Raw genomic sequence first — 19726 nt, 5'->3', positions numbered from 1 at the left:
CTCTAGGCTGAAGTCTCTGAGTGAAGAAACTTTTAGATAAAAGAAAATAAATGTTGAGAGCAAATGGGGCTCTTTGCCCTTTGGGACTCAAGAATGAAACTGGTATGCAAGGCAACCCTATGCTAATACAGTACATCCCAGCAGAGTAAAGAAGGCAGAAAAGGGTAGTCAAGCAAAAAGAGGGCCTGATTATCATTCCTAATCTGTCACTTGGTGGAGTAATCCCAAAGGTTTCCACATACCCATGAGGAAAGAATGGAGAAGGTAACAGGATAGCAGTCATGATGTTGGGCCTTCTATAGTGAGGATCAAGGAGCCACAAAGAAGAAGCTATATAGGAGGCAGCCAGTGTTATTTGCAGTACCTGGCAGAGACTTGAGACAAAGGCAACATGAGTGAGAGTCAAGGTAAAGCCATGCCAGACAAAATGGACCACCATGTTGTGTCAAAGCTGAGTATAAAGTTTCATCAGGAGTGATATCAGTTGTAGACTTCAGGAGCAGATGCCAATATAATACCTAGGAATAGAGGCCACTATATCTAGTTCACCAGTTATCAGCCAGTGTATACTAAAGGACCAGCACAAGACCAGAATTTAAGTCCCCATCCCCCATGCACTTGAATGATAATTCAAAGAGGAGCAATACCATTGTTTGCATTTGTACTTCAAATAGGAGGCAGAGAGAGCTCACTGGCCTTGTATCTATACTAATAAAAGGGTAATATGCTAATTAGGGCAGACATCCCTCAGAACAAAGCCGCAGCGGCTGCCTGAGGCTCAGGCAAGCTGCAGGTGGCAGCTGCCAGCTGCCCAGGGCTGGCCCGAGGCTCAGGCAGCCATGGTGGCCACCAGTGGCAGTAGCAGCGGGGTGATGGGGGCGGTGCCTTCCCCTGATCTGCCAGGTCTCCTCTGGCACAGGGAGGCCAGACTGCAGCTTAGGCTGGGGGCCGAGGCAGAGGTGGTTAGAGGCGATCAGGCTGGCAGGGGGGCAGGTAGGGGCGATCAGGCCGGCAGGGGGTCAAGGTAGGGGCAATCAGGCTGGCAGGGCGGCAGTTAGGGGCGATCAGGTAGGCAGGCAGGCAGGCAGGAAGAGGAGTTAGGGGAGATCAGGCAGTCAGGCAGAGGAGTTAGGAGCGATCAGGCAGAGGGGTTAGGGGCAATCGGGCAGGCAGGCAGGCAAGCGGTTAGGAGGCAGCAATCCCAGATTGTGAGGGATGTCCAACTGCTGTCACAGGGATCGGACCTAAACCGGCAGTCAGACATCTTCTAAGGAGTCCCAGATTGGAGAGGGTGCAGGCTGGGCTGAGGGACCCCCATCCTGTGCACTAATTTCGTGCACCAGGCCTCTAGTCTACCATAAGATGACAAAGAAAAAGGAATTTTTTTCTTCAAAAATGAATGCTAGATCTGATTTTTAATCTAAATATTTTCATTTAGTCTAAAAAGTTCAAATACCTATAAACTGAATATATACATTATAAAATATATACTTATGAAAATGATATGTTATATGTAGAAGGAAAATATTACTGAGATCTCCCAAGAGCCAGAGCAGCCAGCCATGAATTCTCAAATTCTATTTCAAGCGAGGCCTGTATGGGGATTCTGACTTCATACCCAACTCTGTAGAGATGCTTGAAATACAAACTGACAAAATATCCATTGGTTATCTTACAGAACTTTAGCTGGATGATCCCTGCTCTACCTTGCAAAAAGCCTCAGAAGGTCCCATGAACAAGTGGACTAAGTAAGGAAGACCACTGCCTCTCAACCTTTTTCAAAATTAATTACCATTTTTCTGAAGTAATGGTGAACCTTGTTTCACCCCTACATTTATTATGCTTTCACTCAAATTCTAGGCAGAGAATATACAGTAGGAATCCCTCAGTCCACTTTAGAGTGACCATAATTACCCCTCTCTAATCTATTTCTCATAGACCCCAGGCTGAGATTCTTTCTTATTCAGATCATGAAAATAGTAGGAATTACTATACAATTATAATCCCCTTTTAGATCTTAAATCACAAAATTATTCAGGATCTGATCACAAAATTATTTATATTCAACGTTTCTTTATCAAAAATCTACCACATATACTTCATAATTTCAATAGTTATTTCTATATTTTTTTTGTTAAAGGCTAATAAAACTATTTTTAAAAAACTTTTTTCTGCTTCTTAACTCAAATAAGTAAAGCTCACCAAGTTTTACAGCAGACTTGAGTCTATCACGAGTGACCGAATTTTCCTAAGACTTGGAGACTATAAGGGTCCTTTTTTTTAAAGGTTGTTTATTTTTTTAATATATTTTTATCGATTTCAGAGAGGAAGGGAGAGGGAGAGAGAGATAGAAACATTAATGGTGAGAGATTCACTGATCAGCTGCCTCCTGCACACCCCCAACCGGGGATCCAGCAGGCAACACGGACATGTACCCTGGACCAGAATCGAACCTGGGACCCTTCAGTCCGCACTGATGCTCTATCCACTGAACCAAACCGACTAGGGCGAGAAGCCTTACCATTTTACAAACTAGTTTGAGGTCAGTATACATTTTGCTCTTACTTAGAAGTAAACGAAATAAGAATGGATGAAAAATATGTTGTCATGAGAATTTAAAATAGCTCTAGAATGACAGCTGCTTGTTATGCTAGTTTCATAATTAAAATTGTTTAAAGTCACTAGAGTCATTCTGTAACAAGTACCTTGACAAGTTAATATTAAAATACACATCATTTGAATGTAAAATATAAACGAATAAGGTGAAAACAAGCAAGTTAGAACACTATGTACTCCAAAGAGTTAAAACAAGCTGTAGCCTTTGAGTGGTCACCCTCTAGAACCATATCTTCATAAATTTGATTCATTTATAGAGTGTTTTTGATGATAGACAATTCTTTGTTGAAAGTTAAGTGCTCTTTTATATGAATAAATAAAAACGGCTTTGGTTTGAACTAATATATTATTTTGACAAATGTTTATTGGAAACCCAATTATGGGTTCATAAATCAGGGTTCTTTGTGGTCCATCAGGTGAGCTCACCAGTGTCACCAGATGTCACGGTGCATACCATAGGGTAATTAAAACAACTCCATGGAATGCTGTCCCTCTCCTATACAGTGACAGTAGACAAAAAGGAGGAAAAAAAATGGCTTATCTTTAACTCACTGAAAATGCTATTGTAAGGTGTGCTGACCATTCCCTCAAGAAAAAGATATTGTTTTCTATTTAGTTTAATTAGAATGGTAAGGTCAAGAATGATGCATGGTATGTCAGACAGATGATCTTCAAACATTCCTCACAATAAAAAAGGGGGGTGAGGGAGAGAATGCATATTCATATATTATGAATTATGTCCTTAGAAGAATTATTCCTTTTTCTTTATTTCCTTCCTTCCATTCCCTTCCTTTTCCTCCACTCTGCTTTTTAAATAGCTATTATTTCCTGAAGAAGCAAGTCCTATTATTAATGGCTAGTGTACCTGGGCCAGTACACATTCAGCTGCATATTGCATGGACTGAGTTGTATGAAAAATTCCATCATAAAAGCTTACATTCTTCATTACCAAAAAGAAAACAATTGGCAAGACATTTATTAAACTTAACATTGGAAACACTTTTTACTCTTAAGACCTTTGGAAGTCCCTATTTAACCCAAATGTACTGACCCAAAAGGGAGGGGAATGAACCCCTTGGCAATGGGCAAGGAGACACCTGATTGGTGGCGTTGCTCTTATATCAGGGGCAAAACAGATGTTCATCCTAGCTTGATGCCTGTGTCAGTGGCCAGAGCTATTTCATGTCTAAGGCACATAAAAAAATTTAAAAAAAGGAGGGGAATGAGGTATTAAATGAAAGCATATATTTGCATATTATAGCCAAAAGTGAAAATTTTTCTTGACATTTGATTGTCTAAACCACAGTGAAAATATAAAAAGAAAATCAAATCTGAGTGATTAGCATGATATATAAAATAAAACTTAAGAATTCTGTCTCATCAATATTGCCTAATTTGTTATAACTATTTTCAATCTTTCCTTGTTGTAAAATATCTCTTCCTTTATGGAGAGAATGATATGTATGATTTGAGATATTTAAGTATAGGAGAAACCAAGATGGCGGCATAAGTAAACACCTAAACTGCTGCCTCGCACAACAATTTCAAAACCACAACTAAAAGACAAAATGGTCATCATCCAGAACCACAGGAAGTCTGGTTGAGTGGAAATTCTACAACTAGAAGGAAAGAGAAAAGCACACTGAGACTCAGAGGACCTGCAGAAGGCAGAGGTATGGAGGTGCGGAGAGGGCTGGCTTTCTCAATCAGGAAGGAGGCAAAAGCTCCCGACTGCTCTGAACTCCAGTTCCGGGTGAGACCCTGGGGACCCAGACTCATTTGGGAAGAAACTGGACTGTCTGGCAGCAGGCAAAACTCGAGGGCAGCTTTCTCTCAGAGGTGCTTGCAGCGATTATCACGTGACACTGAGACGCAGGGGCCTATTAGGGCAGGGCTGATGGGAAGCCATTGCTGTCTGCTCCTCCCTGAGACTCCGCCCCATCCAAGCTGAGCACAGAGGCTTTTGCAAGTCTTGTCTCATAAGGGTGTCTCCAGCACAGAAGTTCTCCCAGCGTAGACACAGCTGATCCTCGCAGCCAATTGGCCTGGAGGTCAATTCCTCCCAGTGATACCAACAACAATCAAGGCTTAACTACAACAAGACTGTGCACACAGCCCACAAAGGGGTGCACCAAGAGTGTCCACCTCAGGTAACTGGGGAGGCTGAGCCACTGGGCCCTATAGGACACCTAGCACACAAAGCCACTCCATCAACTCAGGGAAGCAGCCAAAATGCAGAGACAAAGAAACAGGTCAGAAATTAAAGAAATGGAGGAAAGCAAACGACTGGATATAGAGTTCAAAACCACGGTTATAAGGTTTTTTCAAGAATTTTCTAGAAAAGGCCGATAAATTTAGCGAGACCCTCGAAGATATGAAAAAGGACCAACTAGAAATTAAGCATACACTGACTGAAATAAAAAATAATATACAGAGATCCAACAGCAGACTAGAGGATTGCAAGAATCAAGTCAAAGATTTGAAATACAAAGAAGTAAAAAACACCCAACCAGAAAAGCAAAAAGAAAAAATAATCCAAAAATATGAAGATAGTGTAAGGAGCCTCTGGGACAACTTCAAGCGTACCAACATCAGAATTATGGGGGTGCCAGAAGAAGAGAGAGAGCAAGATACTGAAAACCTATTTGAAGAAATAATGACAGAAAACTTCCCCCACTTGGTGAAAGAAATAGACTTACAAGTCCAGGAAGCGCACAGAACCCTAAACAAAAGGAATCCAAAGAGGACCACACCAAGACATATCATAATTAAAATGCCAAGAGCAAAAGACAAAGAGAGAATATTAAAAGCAGCAAGAGAAATACAGTTAGTTACCTACAAGGGAGCACCCATACGACTGTCAGCTGATTTCTCAACAGAAACTATGCAGGCCAGATGGGAGTGGCAAGAAATATTCAGAGTGATGAATAGCAAGAACCTACAACCAAGATTACTCTACCCAGCAAAGCTATCATTCAGAATTGAAGGGCAGATAAAGAGCTTCACAGATAAGAAAAAGCTAAGGGAGTTCATCACCACCAAACCAGTATTATATGAAATGCTGAAAGGTATTCTTTAAGAAGAAGAAAAAGGTAAAGATAAAAATTATGAACAACAAATATATATCTATCAACAAGTGAATCTAAAAATCAAGTGAATAAAAAATATGATGAACAGAATAAACTGGTGAATATAATAGAATCAGGGGCATAGAAAGGGAGTGGACTGACAATTCTCAGGGGAAAGGGGTGTGGGTGGTGCGGGAAGAGACTAGACAAAAATCCTACACCTATGGATGAGGACAGTGAGGGGGTGGGCGGTAAGGGCAGAGGGTAGGGTGGGAACCGGGTGGAGGGGAGATATGGGGCAAAAAAAAAGGAACAATTGTAATAATCTGAACAATAAAGATTTATTTTTAAAAATATATATTTAAGTATATTCTGTGGGAAATAGAAATGTTATGCTTTCTTGTACCATATAGCTAAAGGTGGCTTCTTACCCTTTTTGTTTATGCATCACTATTTAGCAGTGGAAACTGAAGGATCTCTGCCTGTCACAGATTGCTAGACAGACTTCTGCATAATTCATCCCAAACAACTGCAAGTAACACAGGCCAGAACATAAGAGATTTGCCTCCAGACCAGCCAGGCAGCTCCACATGAAGTGCCAGTAGGATAAGGCCACACATGCAGAGCTCTGCTATTGCTCTAAAACTGCACTGCCCAAGCCTTCTGGCTTGGCTATTGGTGATAATGTAAACAAGAGGGTGAATGACAACTTAAAATGCTAACTGTTGATCTACTTTAATCTTAACCCATGAAATCATGTCATCGAGACTGACTTAAAAAGGACAATGTCTAAATATAGCTGTTATTTGTGAAAGACAAAAAAAAATGTTAGCATTGTATCAGAGAAAAGTGTTTAGAAAGAACTGAACTGGGAACTGAGTCTCCTAGAGCGTCTTTGATTTGGGATTATCTGGGCAGCCTCAGATAAAGAAGAGTTCTGGGACAACTTCAAGTTTAAATGGGTACTTGAAGAGCCCATTTCTATTTAATGAATCAAAAGACTCTCTTACTGGGCTGAGTTGTATGAATCTGCATAATGTCAGCTTAGTGGACAGTTGTCAAGAACAACAGACTGCTATGAATATTGGCATAGCAGCAGGAAGAGTTCCACACTCACTCCCTAGTGAAACTGGTGAGAATTGTTAAAAAGCAAGCAATTAAAGCCTTTGGAAATGGTCCTAAGTGTAAACAGCAAATGAAGAAACATCTAGTCAAGGAAACCTAAGAAAATTTCTATAACATCAAAGTCTGTGGTATTTGAATCAAGACCACTCCCCCTACCCCACACCGAGCACAGTGAGTCTGACACTCCACTGGAGACTGCTGCAGCCAGGAACACAGGGCTCCCTGTTCCCCAGTTCCTAGAGGGAGGGCTTTCTTCCTGGGAGTCAACGGGATTTCAGTGTTTCTCATCTAGCCCCCAGCTGCTTGATTCTGGGAATAAGTCCCAGGCAAGTGCAGTCAAGAAGTGGGGGCTCCCTTCTCTCTCCCAACTCTTACAGAGGCTCCTACTGTGGAGTGTCACCCAGAGAGAAGCTTGCCATTGTCCCTACCCCCAGCTCCCGAGATTTTTGCCTGGGGGAGAAGCAGTCATAAAACAGATAGGTTCTAACCTCTTCCAAAAAAAACTGATTTCATTTGCAAAAGAGCTTGGAAAAATTTAACCTAAGAGCACTCTCAAGTGGTTGGAGGTTGTGGTCAAAGGCAATTGGGAGGCGATTTGTGTACCTAATAAAGAAAAAGCCTAGACTGTGGCTGGCTAGTTTACAGGAGCGAACTGGGAATAAGACAGCTGGGAGGAGCCTTCCTGGGGTCAAAACAAATATCAAACACTGATCTCAGAAAGTTTGGATTCATATGTAGAAGAATTTATGCCCCGGGGCTTTTTTGTAAAAATAGAAAAATAAACCAATCGTCCAGCAATTAGGAAAATTTTAACAGCTGAGTGAGGTCAGAGTGAAAGAGCCCTACCAAGTGCTGCTGTCCTCTCAGAGTAACTGTGGGCACACCTAAAGCTGTGCCTCCCTGAAGAGCAACATCAGAGGCTTAACACTGGGGGAAGTGGATGAGGGGTTGGGAGAATAGAGACTTCACTAAAATAATTCAGACAATCACTAAACAAACATGTAAATAGGGGACCAGTGCCCAGAATTACTACAATATATTACCTAAATGTTCAATTAACAAAAAAATTATAAAGCATGCAAAGAAACAGGGAACCATGACCCATAGTTCAGAAAACAAATAAAAGCAGGCAACAGAAATTTCCTGTGAGAGTAACCAGATGTCAAATTTAACAGAAAAAAAAATACTTTGAGAGAGGAACCAAGATGGTGGCATAGGTAAATGCCGGTGCTCGCCACCTCCCAAAACCACATCAAAATTACAAATAAAATATAGAACAACCATCATTCAGAAAGTTGGCTGAATGAAAGTCCTACAGCTAGAGAAGTAAAGAAAAAAGCACACCGAGACTGGTAGGAGGGACAGAGGTGCTGAATGGGCTGGTCTGACACACACGTGCAGCATGTTTTTAATCAGGAGAGATATCTAGGCTGCAGAGGCCTCCCGTGAGGAGCAAGGGGTCCTAGCCCCACACCAGACCCTTCAGCCCAGGGTTCCAGTGCTGGGAAGAAAAGTCCCCATAACTTCAGGCAGTAAAAACCAATAAGGATTGTGGCTAAGTGTCACAGAGGCTGCTGGAGACCCAGGCAGTCCCTCTTAAAGGGACAGAGTACAAACTTTCTCAGACTCACTCCCTCTGAGCTCCAGCACTGAGGCAACATTGTTGGGGGATCCAGGGACATACGAGAAGGAACCAGATTGTCTGGCATTGGAGCAAGAACTCGGGGGCAGCTTTCTCTCAGACAGGGGTGTTCACAGGGGTCATTGTTCCTATGCCAAGACCTCCCCTGACAAAGAGCTGACATGCAGCCATAACTGAGTTTCCATCAGCCTGGTTCACACTACTTGCTCCACTCTAGTGATTCCCTGAGACCCCACCCCACTCAATTTGCAGCTCCACCCAAGCTTTTTGCAGCAGCTTTTCCATATAAATGGCCTGTACTGGCTCAGGCTTCAGAGATTTCCTAAAATCTCTCAAACAAGCAGTAGATGGCATCAGCATGCCCCATATCTATCAATAAGAGGCCCAAGACAGCTTGGCCTTACCTAGGCATTTCCAAGCCCAGCACAAGTAGCAGCCATCTGCAGATCGCTCTATAGCTCCTGCGAGGTGGCCCCAGGCAGTGGCTGACATTGCATCTCCCAGGAGGCTCCAGAGCCAGTGCACCCTATGGACAGCTTTAGACCATACCAGATTACAACTCTACACATCCATCATCAATACACTCAAGGGGAAGACTCAGTGAGCACCAAAGCCCCACTGAAGCAAGTCCTGCTCCACTGAGGTGTCTCCTGCACAGCAGTTCTTCCACAGTTGGTCCTCACAGCCAATTAACCTGAAGGTCAACTCCTCCCAGTGACACCAACAGCAATCAAGGCTCAACTACAACAAGACTGTGCACACAGCCCACACAGGAGCGCACCTAGAGTGCCAAGCTCGGGTGAATGGGGAGGCTGAGCCACTGGGCCCTACAGGACACCTATTACACAAGACCAGTCTACCAATTCCAGAAGATATAGCAACTCTACCTAATATATAGAAACAAACACAGGGAAGTAGCCAAAATGCAGAGACAAAGAAACATGTCACAAATGAAAGAACAGGAGAAATCTCCAGGGAAAGATCTAAATGAAATGGAAGCAAGCAAACTAATAGATACAGAGTTCAAAACAATGGTTATAAGGTTGCTCAAGGATCTTAATGAGAGCTTCAAGGGACTTAGTGAGAATTTCAAGGATCTTATTGAAAATTTCAAGAACCTTAATGAGAACATCAAAGACATGAAAAAGCATACACTAACTAAAATAAAGAATAATTTACAGGGACTCAAAAGTAGAGTAGAGGATTCTGAGGATCAAATCCACAATTTGGAATATGAGGAAGCAAAAACACCCAAAAAGAAAATAAAAAATAAAAAAAAGAATCCAAAAATATAAAGATAGTGTATGGAGCCTTTGGGACTTCAAGGGTACCAACATTCACATTATGGGGATACCAGAAGGAGAAGAAAGAGAGCAAGATATTGAAAACCTATTTGAAGAATAAATGACAGAAAACTTCCCCTACCGGGTGAAAGAAATAGACTTACAGGTGCAAGAAGCACAGGGAGTCCAAAACAAGAGGAACCCAAAGGGGCCCACACCAGGACACATCATTATTAAAATGCCAAAGGTTAAAGACAAAGAGAGAATCTTAAAAGTAGCAAGAGAAAAGCAGTTAGTTACCTACAAGGGAGTGCCATATGACTGTCAGCTGATTTCTCAACAGAAACTTTGCAGGCCAAAAGAAAAAGAAACTTTGCAGGGCAGAAGGGAGTAGCAAGAAATATTCAAAATAATGAATAGGAGGGACCTACAACCAAGATTACTCTACCCAATAAAGCTATCAAGAAAAACCTAAAGGAGTTCATCACTACCAAAGCAGTATTACATGAAATGTTGAATGGTATTCTTTAAGAAGAGGAAGAAGTAGAAAGAGTAGGAGGAGGAGGAAGGAAGGAGGAGGAGAAAGAGAAGAATATGAACAATAAAATGGCAATGAATAAATATCTATCAAGAATTGAATCTAAAAATCAAAATAAACGAACAAGGAATTTCATGAACAAAATAAACTAATGAGTAAAATAGAACCAGAGGCATGGAAAGATGGAACAGACTGACAAATCTCAGAGGGAAGCGGGTAGGGCGGACAGGAAGAGATTAACTAAAGAGATTAACTTAAATGCATTTATGCATTACCTATGGACACAAACAATAGGGTGGTGAAGACCTAAGATAGGACAGGAACTGGGTGAATGGGGACATTGGGGGCGGGATGGGGGGGGGAGATAATCTGTAATACTCTCAACAATAAAGATTTTTTTAAAAAGCATCTTACAAGTCAGTAATAAAAGGACAAGTAAACCCAGTTTAAAAATGAGCAAAGGATCTGAATAGACATTTCCCCAAAGAAGATATACAAATGGCCATTAGTGAGTATATAAACTGATGCCTAACATCATTAATTATCAGGTAAATACAAATCAAAGTAACAATAAGATACCATTTCTTACCCACTAGGGTGGATAGAATCAAAAAGTCAGATAATAACAGTATTGGTGGAGATGTAGATCAATTGGAAACCTCATACATTAGTGATAGGAATGTAAAATGATGCAGATGCTTTGGAAAACAGTCTGGCAGTTCTTCAAATGATTAAATGCAGAGTTACCATATGGCCCAGCAATTCTACTCCTGGCTATTTATTTACCCAAGTGAAATGAAAACATAAGTCTATACAGAAACTTGCATCAAATGTTTATTTTATATCAGCATTATTCATAATAGCCAAATAGGGGAAACACCCAAATGGTTATTAACAGACAACTAGTGGTTTATTCATATAATGGAATATTATTCTGCATAAATAGAAATGAGTACCAAAACATGCTACAACATAAATGAACCTTGAAAACATTATCTGAAGTAAAAGAAGCCAGTCACAAAAGGTGACATCCTATATAACTTCATTCATATGAAAGTCCAAATAGGGAAATCTATAAGCTTACAAAGATAGAAAGAGTATTAGAGATTGCTTAGGGCTGAGAGTAGTGGAAGGGAATATTGGGGGTTGTATTAGTGTTTTCCAGAGAACCAGAACCAATAAGATGTGTATATAGTTTAAAAAAACTTAAGGAATTGACACACAATTATGGAGGCTGATAAGTAAAAAATCTAGTGTGGGCAGGCAGATTGAAGACCCATGATAACCTGATGTTTCAGATCAAGTCCAAGGGCCAGAATTCCTGCTTGCTCAGGAGACATAAGTCTTTTGTTCTAGTCAAGTCTTTAACTGATTGGGCGAGGCCCACCCATGTTATGGAGGACAATCTGCTTTACTCAAAGTTCACCTATCTAAATGTTAATCTCATCTAAAAACACCTTCATAGAAACACTCAGATAGTGTTTGACACCATATCTGGGCACTATGGCCCAGCCAACTTGACATACAAGTTAACCATAACAAAAGTGATAGATAAAGGTACAGGGTTTCTTTTTCTTTTTCTTTTTTTTTAATACTAGAGGCCCGCTGCACGAAAATTCGTGTACTCAGGCGGGGGAGGGGGGGTCCCTCAGCCTGACAAGTACCCTCTCACAGTCTGGGAGCCCTTGGGGGATGTCTGATTGACAGCTTAGGCCTGCTTCCCATGGGCCTACGCCGGCAGGCAGATATCCTTAGCGCTGCCGTGGAGGTGGGAGAGGCTCCTGCCACCGCTGCTGCACTCACCAACTGTGGGCCCAGCTCAGGGCTTCTGGCTGAGTGGCTCTCCCACTGTGGGAGCACACTGACCACCAGGGGGAAGCTCCTTTGTTGAGTGTCTGCCCCCTGGTGGTCAGTGCGCATCATAGCAACTGGTCATTCTGCCATTTGGTCAACTTGCATATTAACCTTTTTTTATATAGGATATTTTCATTGATTTCAGAGAGGAAGGGAGAGGGAGAAAGAGATAGGAACATCAGCGATGAGAGAGAATTATTGATCAGCTGACTCCTGCATTCCCCTCACTGGGGATCAAGCCCACAACCCCAGCATGCACCCTGACCGGGAATCGAACCATGATCTTCTGGTTCATAGGTTGACGCTCAACCTCTGAGCCACCGCGGCTGGCCAGGGTTTCTTTTTAAGATGATAAAAATGCTCTAGCCGAAACCGGTTTGGCTCAGTGGATAGAGCGTCGGCCTGCGGACTGAAAGGTCCCAGGTTTGATGCCGGTCAAGGGCATGTACCTTGGTTGCAGGCACATCCCCAGTGGGGGGTGTGTAGGAGGCAGCTGATCGATGTTTCTCTCTCATCGATGTTTCTAACTCTCTATCCCTCTCTCTTCCTCTCTGTGGAGAATCAATAAAAAAATATATTAAAAAAAAAATAAATAAATAAATAAAAATGCTCTAATATTGACTGTGGTAATGGTTGAACATGCCTGTGAATACACTAAAAAAAACATTGAAATGTACACTTGAAATAGGTGAGTTGTATGCAAATTGTATCTCAATAAATCTGTTTGTTTGTTTTTAAAGAACAGACTACCACAGTAATCTTCATAAATTTTTTTAAAGCTCTTTCATCCACAGACCACCAGGAAAACACAAATTACTCTCTGGAGTGGTGATCAATTAATTAAGCAATAGTTATTTACAAAGCCTTGTCATAGCACAGCAGTGAACACACAGATAGCCCTCAGAAGCACACATTGATGGATTGATTCGTTGCCCCAAAGATGAATCAGATGATTTTCTAAATTGTCTCTGGAATAAAATACTCTTTTCACTTTCCAGGGGTTCAGAAAAAAAAAGAACAGTACTCAGCTGCTATAGGAAATCCCTGGAAACTCTATGTAAAGTGCTCTGAGGGACACAGAAATACAATTCCTGGTCTATGTAAGCTTATAGTCTAGTTAGCAAGATATACTACTGGACACAAAATAAAAACAATAAGAAAAACCATTGTTTAATCTTAAAAGCAACCATAGCTAAGGGATTCTGTGGCCCAGAAAAAAATAAGATAAATAATACTTACCAATAAATATTTAATGAAATCCTACCATTCATAAATGTGCATGCACATTTATACACAGCGACTCATGCATACTTCCAATGGTCAGAAAATTATTTGCAATATAAGCCTTTATCCTGACCTCATTACTAACTAGTTGTATTTAGCAGAAAATATAATGATTATATTTTCTACACATGAGGAACAATACATACCACACAAGAGTCTAATGAAAAACTAAGATGTTATATGCAAAAGGATTAAACTTCTTTGGCAAATAATTCTAAATTTTTATGTGTATTGCTATTTTATACATATGGAAACAATTTTACAAAAATAATGACATCAAGACCAAGTCAAAATATACCACATGCTGGAGAAAGAACGTAAAAAATAAAAAATTTCAGGAATAGTTATAACCTATAAAACACTATCACATATAATGTCTTACTGATTTTTCACAACAGCCCAGGAAATAGTTGTTGTTATTATGTAATGCTCACTCTACATATATAGAAACTGAGATTTAGAGAGATTAAATGACTCATCAAGGTCTTCCAGGTAATAGTATCAGGCAATCAAACTCAGATCTTTGAGTTTTCATATCAAAATTTCTACAATACAATATGTTAGGACACAAGACTAGTCTCAATAATATTAAGAAGACTGAAAGCATAACAAGTATATTCTCTGACCATAAGGCTATGAAACTTGAAATCAATCACAAGAAGAAAACATGGAGGCTAAATAACATGTTACTAAATAATAAAATGAAAAGATAATCTACTGAATGGGAGAACATATTCACTGATACATCTGATAAGGGGTTAATATCCAAAATTTATAAAGAACTTATAAAAATCAACCCTAAAAAAAAACACCAATCCAATTTAAAAGTGGGCAAAATACCCAAAAAGACACTTCTCCAAAGAGGACATACAAATGGCCAATAGACATATGAAAAGATGTTCAATGTCATGAATCATCAGAGAAATGCAAATTAAAACCACACCTGTCAGAATAGCTATCCTATAATAAAAGCCTAGTATGCAAATTGTTCTACCAAAAGTTCAACCGCTCACTATGACATGCGCTGACCACCAGGTGGCAGCACAGAACATGGCAGGCATCAGCAATGCGGCACTGGCAGCGGGCAGTAGTGGAGGCACTGCTGGCCCCAATGGGCCCCGACGAGAGCGGGACTGCGGTGGGATGGTGGAGCAGGTGAGCAGGTGGCACCAGGCCAAGGCAGGTGCAAGCGGGAGCCTGATCGCCCTGCTAATTGCCCCACAGACAGCAACCAGCGGCAGCGGCAGGGGGCGGGGCCACCACCCAGCTCCCAGGCACTGAGGGAGCCAGGCGGGGGGGCTGGCCCCAATCAATCACCCCGCAGGTGGGATAGTGGAGCATGTGAGGGGCAGCGCCAGGCCACGGCAGGGTGCCAGGTGGGGCTGCAGGGCTCCAAGGCTGGAGGCGTGAGCTGGGGCCGGCTCCCCACAGGCCACCCCAAGGAACCCCATCCGTGCACGAATTCATGCACCAGGCCCCTAGTCATCAATAAACTAACAAACAACAAATGTTGGAGAGGATGAGGAGAAAAGGGAACCCTTGTGCACTGTTGGTGGGAATACAGATTGGTGCACCACTGTGAAAAGCAGTATGGAGTTACCTCAAAAGATTAAAAATAGAAATGCCTTGTGACCCAGTGATTCCACATCTAGGAATTTATCCAAAGAAACCTGAAACACTAATTTGAAAAAATGTATGCACCCCTATTTCATTGCAGCATTATTTACAATAGTCAAGATTTGGAAACAGCCCAAGTGCCCATCAGTAGATGAGTGGATAAAAAAGCTATGGTACATTTACATAATGGAATAGCTCTCAGCCATAAAAGGGAAGAAAATTTTACCCTTTGTGACAGCATGGGTGGACCTGGGGAACGTTATGCTAAGTGAAATAAGCCATTCAGAGAAAGACAAGTACCATATAATTTTACTCATATGTGAAATTTAATGAACAAACTGGACTAATAATAAGCAAAAGAGAGACAGACTCAGATAGAGAGCAGGCAGGCAGCTCTAGTGGAGGGATATTTGGGGTGGGATTGAGAAGAAAGAAAAAAGAGAACTCATGGACACGACAACAGTGTGATGATTGCAGGAGTCTGGGGGGGGGGGGGTGGAGGTGGAAAGGGTTAGGGGAGGACAAATGGTGATGAAAAATACTAAAATAAAATAAAGAGAAAAATAATTTTCTACAATACCATGAAAAGCAATTGCTGATTCCAGTCAAGAACTAGGACTATTCAGAGAGGTGTATATGTCTATACACTAGATATCAAAAGAAAAATTTTAAAGAGCAATTACTATAGCAGTAAAGCTTTCAATTTCCAGGTTAGGTAAAACGGAAATATAACAACATCCCTAAAAACTATATATTCTTATTTTTTCTGTAGTCATTTTCTACCACCAAAGCAATATTTCTAGGAGAAAGAAATTACAAATTCCCTATACTCTGTGGATCTTTATGGTCTATGAGTTGAGGTTTAATACATATTAAGTTTAATATTTTTTAAAAGTACTTTGGTCTCACTTTCACAAAATAAGACGTGCATGTCTTAAAACTAATAAATACAGTTCAAATGCAGAATTTTCTCCATAACAAACTGAACCTATTATCAAAATGTAGTCTCTTCCCACTTAGAAAAACCCAACCTTTAATATGTGATCATGAAATGGACATCGGCCAGAGTTAGAGTTCACTATACATCTCTGATTCCCACAACCATAAGGACAAGCTTTGATTTCTATTACAATCGAGAATGAGCCTGAAGATACTTCTACAGGAAATTAACGTTTGGCTTTGGTATTTTCCTGGCTTAGAGCAACCCTAGCATAAACAAGGGAACCTATTAAGCGGCACATCCAATTTGTCTGTGCCTTCATTGCCCTCTAGTGGCTATTTTGAAACTAGTTATTAAAAGTGGTATTAGCCTTCAAAAGTCAGTAGTGGTCCTCAAAGCAGATGGGCAGACCAGCAGCATCAACAACATCCAGGAACTACTTAGACATACAAATTTCACGCTCCGCCTAAGATCTACTAAAAAAAATTGTGGATGGAAATCTAATAGATCCTCCAGATGATTCTCATGAACACTAATGTTTAAGAACCACTAGTGTAGCCAAAACCGGTTTGGCTCAGTGGATAGGGCGTCGGTCTGCGGACTGGGGGGTCCTAGGTTCGATTCCGGTCAAGGGCATGTACATTGGTTGCGGGAACATCCCCGGTGGGGGATGTGCAGGAGACAGCTGGTCGATGTTTCTCTTTCATCGATGTTTCTGGCTCTCTATCCCTCTCCCTCTCTGTAAAATATCAATAAAGAAATTTTAAAAATAAATAAATAAATAAATAATAAAAAGAGTACATAGAAACTGAAGTAATAAAAGTCCTATTACCTAAAAAAAAAAAATCAATAAAATATTTAAAAAAAAAAAAAAAAGAACCACTAGTGTAAGGGAAGCCTTCTATTCGTATTTCAAGTAGATATGAAAGTATATGGGTGTATGGGAATGTGAATTTTATGTGTTAACTTGACTGGGCTAAGGGATGCTCAAATAGCTGGTAAAACATTATTTCTGTGTGTGTGTGTGTGAGGGTGTTTTTTTCCTCAAATTAGCATTTGAATTGGTGAAGTGAGTGAAGCAAATGCCGTCCCCAGCATGGATGGTATCATCAATCTGTTGAGGGTCTAAATAGAACTGAAAAAGCACAGGAAGAGCAAAACTACTCTGTCTGCCTGAGCTAAGATATCCATCTTCCCCTTCCCTCCGACATGGGTGCTCCTGGTTCTCTGGCTTTCGGACTCAGATCAGGACATACACCATTAGCCTCACGATTCCTAGGCCTTCAGACTTGGACTCAATTACACCACGGGTTTTCATGGTTCTCCAACTTGCCAGAAATCGTGGCCTTCACAACCACCTGAGTTCCTATAATAACTATCCTCAGATATATCCATATATATCCTATTGGTTCTGTTTCTCTGGAGAACCCTGAGAACCTCTGGAGTAGTACAATGCATATGACTGTTCTTTTATGAGAGTATTGCTCATAATTGTTCCCATGCTTTTCCTACATTTCAAAATGCCTTTGATATGTGCAGAATAATCTAGAAAATTGTATAATTAGTTGGGAAGATTTAAAAGTGCTATATATCCATGACTGAATGATATAGAAAAAAATAGAATAAAATAAGTAAAAGTAAATACATTAGATATTAAATATTCACTTTAAGAACTTGCTAACTAGCCAAAACATCTGACCAGGATCTACCCATTTGTTTCTTGGCTATAAAATCAATGGGAAAATGTGTGTTGATGAAATGATCATTCAATCCATGTTTGTATGGGGCATTTAATATTCAAGTTCATTAGATATATATATATATATATATATATTGTTTTATAACCATTTTTTCCATTACATAAATTGCTACTAATTTATGTAATAAATGTAGGAAAAACATGGGAACAATTATGAGCAATACTCTCATAAAAGAACAGCCTAATATTCATTATAGCATTCTTCATGATAGCCAAGAGGTAGAAGCAACCCAGTGATGAATAAGTAGAGAAAATGTGACATATACATAGAATATAATATTATTCAGCCTTAAAGAAGAAATTCCTGCCCAGAAGTGTGGCTCAGTGAAACTATGAACATGGAGGTCATGGTTCAATTCCTGGTCAGGGCACATGCCCGGGTTGCAGGCTCAATCCCCAGTAGGGGGTGTGCAAGAGGCAGCTGATCCATGATTCTCTCTCATCATTGATGTTTCTATCTCTCCTCTCTCTTCCTCTCTGAAATCAATCCTATATAATAAAAGCCTAATGTGCTAAGTGTCCAGTCATCCAGTCGGCTGTTCAACCAATCAAAGCGTAATATGACAATGATATGCTAAGACCACTCAACCACTCACTATGATGTGCACTGACCACCAGGGGGCAGATGCTCAATGCAGGAGCTACCCCCTGGTGGTCAGTGCGCTCCCACAGAGGGAGCGCTGCTCAGCCAGAAGCTCTGAGCCAGGCTCACGGCTGGCGAGCACAGTGGCAGTGGTGGGAGCCTCTCCTGCTTCCACTGCAGCAATAAGGATGTTCAACTCCCAGCTTGGGGAGCAGGTCTAAGCCATCAGTCGGACATCCCCCAAGGGCTCCTGGACTATGAGAGGGCGCAGGCCAGGCTGAGGGACCTCCCCACCACCAAGTGCACAAATTTTGTGCACCGGCCTCTAGTATATATATAAAATGCTGTCACACATGCTACAATATAAATGAATCTGAGGACATTATGCTAAGTGAAATAAGCCAGTCACAAAAATACAAATACTGTATAATTCCACTTACATGTGGTATCTAAAGTAGTTAAATTCATCAAAACAAAATAGAATTGCAATTTCCAGGAGCTGGAAAGAGAGGGAAATGGGAAGTTGTTGTTCAGTAGGAACAGGGTCTATTTTGCAAGATGAAAAAGTTACAGAGATGTAAATATAATTAACACTACTGAACTATACACTAAAAATGGTTAAGATGGTAAATTTATGTCTAGTTTTCTTCCTCTTCCCTTCCTTTTCCTTTTTCTCAACTCAATCCGTCCCCAACTCAATATATGCACTGAATAAAGAAACTGCAGGTGAGAACAAGTGTTCTGCACTCTTCTTCCCTTTGCAGTTCTCCACAACAGGTGCATCAGTTTTAGTTCAGGAAAAATGAGGGGAAAGTTGGAGAGAAGCTCAATTCCAGCCTTCAAATTATGGGAACCAGACCATTTCTTCCAATTCAGGCTCAAAATGGCTACTCTGCCTGACAACAGGCAAATATATCTAAGTTCTTAAGGTCTTCAAAACCAAATGAGAAATTAATTTAAATAATAAAAATATTAATATGCTCACTCTCACATCCTACCTAATAAAATAGTAATATGCAAATTGACCGCACCTTTGCTACACCCAAGCCACGCCCACACGCCAAAGCCACACCCACCAGCCAATCAGGACGAGTATGCAAATTACCCAACAAAGATGGTGGTTAATTTGCATACGCTGAGAGAGGGAGGAGTGAAGACTGAAGACAACTTGGAAGAGGGAGGAAAAGCGGAAAGCAAGGTGGCTGCCAGAGGGAAAGCCTGGGCGGGGCGGAGCGGGGCGGGGCGGGGCGGGCGGCAGTGGCGAGCGGGTGCAGGCGCGGTGGCCGTAAAGGCAGCGGCAGCGCACTCGGCCGCAACAGCCGCTTGCAGGATTTTCCTGCAAATGGGCTATTAGTTCATAAATAATGTACCAGAACTGAAATTAAAGAAAGCAAAACTAAGAAATAACACACACATA

The 19726-nt window shown here is 41.1% G+C and overlaps 1 pseudogene; it reads left to right on the top strand.

The window, feature by feature from the left end:
• The first annotated feature begins 3686 nt into the window (after positions 1-3686).
• LOC114234722 (small nucleolar RNA SNORA48) lies at positions 3687-3815 on the top strand (annotated as a pseudogene).
• The last annotated feature ends 15911 nt before the right edge of the window (positions 3816-19726 follow it).

This window comes from Eptesicus fuscus, chromosome 19 (genome assembly GCF_027574615.1).
Source record: "Eptesicus fuscus isolate TK198812 chromosome 19, DD_ASM_mEF_20220401, whole genome shotgun sequence".
NCBI lineage: Eukaryota > Metazoa > Chordata > Mammalia > Chiroptera > Vespertilionidae > Eptesicus > Eptesicus fuscus.
Note: the sequence above shows the minus strand (reverse complement) of the source record. Positions and strands in the feature narration are given on the sequence as shown.